Here is a 3,636-nt window from a genome sequence, read left to right on the forward strand (position 1 = left end):
TCTCGCTTCTCTGAGCCAAATCCTGCCATGCAACTCCATTCTCATAAAAATCTTTACCTGGGGAGGTTAAAACATAAAAACATACAAGATGAGTTGAATATTCAATAAGCAACACACCATACAGTAAATATAATAAACATAAGGTTTTTTGAAAAATATGCATACTTATAGATACATACATAAATAACATGAACATGACCTAATGTGTACATGAAATGCATTAATTTGTCTTTCACTTTTCATAGGTCGGTATTAATTGTTGACCCCCCGTGAGTTAGGATTAGCGAATCTAAATAGATTTTGATTTTGCCATTGGCTACAGGTTGTGGAATTTATACATAAGAAAGACACGCTTAGTGCCCTACCAACGTGAACCTGGCAATGTAATATGCACAAAACATATAGTAACCATATCATAGCATATGTCGTTACGTATCTTATCATTCATACTTCGTCATAATCATACTTGCATACTTGTCATATCATAAATTTCAAGTGAAATCGTACCTTATTATATCATAGATTTCAAATCAAATGGCATTATTTCATAAAATATCGTGATACATATTTCCTCACATAAAATCATGATTTGTCAGAAATATTTTAATACATAAATCTTCACATAAATCATGCATGGCTTTTCATAAAATATATTAATGCATATATTCTGCAACTAATGTGGAACTTGTGATAAATCATGACATTTATAAATTCATCGTAACTTGAGTACATAAAAAAGAGTTTTCAATGGGAGCGTACTTTTATAAAAGATATTTTGTTTACCTTACATATGTGTAAGGGTGTGATCATGCTACTTACCTCTTAATTTTAATCCAATATTTTCAGAGCACGATTGATTTCCTATAAAATACACATAATTTACATAAATTCTCTAATAAATCCTGTAATTCATAATTAAACTTGGGATGATTAGATGATGTATATTTGCATAAAATAAAGAATCCTCGTAACTCTAAAATATCATCACCTCCCAAGTAATTGATATCCACTTATTTTCTCCCACTAATGGATTAAACTCCAAAATATTATCCACCCCAACCATCTAATTATCTTGATTTTATCATAGGAAATAATCATAAATACTAAATTCTATGGTCAACACTGACTTGGAAATGGGTAATTTTCTATTCTCGCCTTAAACACATCATTGGTTTTTTCACGTACAAGTTTTACATTATAGAGTAGAGGATAGCCTTAACGAGGGTAGTGGAGTTTTGGCTGTGTGCTTCCGACGATGGTGAGTAGTCACTAGAGGTGTGGGCATGATAGTTGTTCATGATGCCTAAAGACTAGACACTCGGCACTGGCTAGGGGAAATTAGAAGGGAGGGAGAGGGAGGGAGGGAGAGGGAGGGAGGTTAACCGAGGTAGAGTGAGCTTGACGTTAAGGGGTATGGAGAGAGCTTACACAGGTGGAGAAGGTTCACGTCTGTTGGGCATGGTTTTTGGGTGGTTCAAGCTTGTTCCGGTGTGGGCTTTGAGGCTGACCTACGGTGAGTGTTGGGTGGTTATACCTTGGTCATGCTCTATCTTTTGGTGTACAAAACAGGGGTGCGGTTGACATCCTCTACGGCTAAGTTTGGGCAGTGGTTGATCTCAGATGATCTGTAAATAGTAGTGAAAAAGTAATGATAAAATATTGAATAGTAATAAAAAGTAGTGAAAAGTAATAATATATTGAATAGTAGTGGAGTGATCTCAGATCATTCTACTATCCAAACACAACCTACTTGTATTGTGTCATGGAGAGGATGTGCGACAGTGGTTGGCTTGGCGCCTGGGTGCTAGTGCACGATTAGTAGTGTGAAACAGGGTTGTTCGTGCAGTGGATTTCACGGTGTCATCATGGTGGTCGGGCTACTGCTCACAATTCGTATGCTGGGGAAGGCTAGGCTTCTCGTTTTGTTTTCTAGCCGAGGACGTGGGGTGGCGCTCATAGAGGTTTAACGTGGGGGGATGTTCTTGAGTCTGGTGTGACAACGATTGTAGCTTGGAAGGAGGCAGACAGAACCCCACTTCTAGGGGAAGATGATCATATGCATGAAATGAGATGGTTAGGGAAGAAAAGGACTTACAACAACTGCACTTAGACGATGTGCTACAGTCTAGGTGAATAACAGGAGGTATATATATAGAGATGTTGGGAGAGGGCACCAAAGTGTTCAAGTTGGACTCAATATAAGAAATTTAACGTGAAGATGACTTGTAAAGTTGTAACATTGTTGGGAGAGAATTCCATTGGACCTAACGAATTTGGGTTCATTTCATGGGATACAAATTCAGTAATTTCAATTGGGTTTCTAAAATATCGGCCCATTAATTTTCTTTAAAATTTTCAACTAATCTTAACGACTTAAAAATAAAATTTTGTGGGCCTAATTAAACCCTAATAAATAATAACTAGCAGCTTATCTAATATGGCCCATAAAAATCCGATAACTTCAAAAATTTTAAGAGAAAATCTTCTCACCAATCCATCTGTTATCCCTCAACTAACAACCCCCCAATGAGTATTTGCCATATAGCTCTTCCATTACACATCCCATATGCTTGCTTACAGCTGATAACGGAGAAAAAAAAAAATATCTTCCTTCCTCGTGAAAACCATCCCCCTCTTCCACCGAAGCTCCTGGTTTGCTTCCTTTCCAGTTGACCTTCCTCCTCTCTCAAAACCAACATCAACGACGTCCCTCGACCCCGAGCCATGACCCCGCCCTCCCGTAACCCTTCCCCTTCCCCTCCCCCTCCCCCTCTTCCACCTCGAAGCCCCTTTCTCTCCCTTTCAGAACTAGAAACACCCAAATCACAAAAATGGTCGAAGCAGGCTCTCAATTAGAGCAGAAACACCCAAAAACTATACAATTCAATTTCTTTGACAGATAATCCACACTCAAAGGAAGAGATTCCCAATTTTTATACTTTAAGGATCGATAAAATGCCTTATTAACTCAAACCCACCACCACCCCACTTACAACAAATCCACCAAGGATCTTATGGAAAAGAAAAACTGTCATCAACCTAGCATTGAAGCTGGCTGATACAAATTATCCCCCAGTGACTTTCCCACAAAAGGAATCCCAACCTTAATCGCAAAATGTTCCCAAAACAATAATCAACCCCAACGCACTGCAAAAATCTTCAAAATAACCACCACTTGCCAACAAACCAACTAGTTCACACAAAAAGTATCACCGACCCATCATTAAATGGCACAAACTTACCCTCCTTGAACAAACACCAATTTTCATAGAAACACCAATCTTCTAGATTTTTTGATTTTTTTTTTTTTTTTTGCTCCACTCTAAGTTTTCACGAACTCTTTCTTTTGTGGTGATTGTTATTTATTGTAAATTATGAGATTCTCTTCCCTTTCCTCTTCTTCACTGATTTTTATCTTTTGTTTATCTATTTCTTTTTTTTTTTTTTTATAGTTTCAATACACAAATACATAGAACCTTATGCGGGATGTAACCACTGTTGTATGATAGTAGTCAGAAGAGCTCTCTCTCTCTCTCTCTTCTGTCCACAATAACTTTCGAAGAACATAAAAGCTATCAACTTTATTATTGTGAGAAAATTAGATGATGGTGGCGACGGTTGTGATGGGCGAAGGAT

The sequence above is a fragment of the Juglans microcarpa x Juglans regia genome, chromosome 4D, assembly GCF_004785595.1.
Source record: "Juglans microcarpa x Juglans regia isolate MS1-56 chromosome 4D, Jm3101_v1.0, whole genome shotgun sequence".
Taxonomy (NCBI): domain Eukaryota; kingdom Viridiplantae; phylum Streptophyta; class Magnoliopsida; order Fagales; family Juglandaceae; genus Juglans; species Juglans microcarpa x Juglans regia.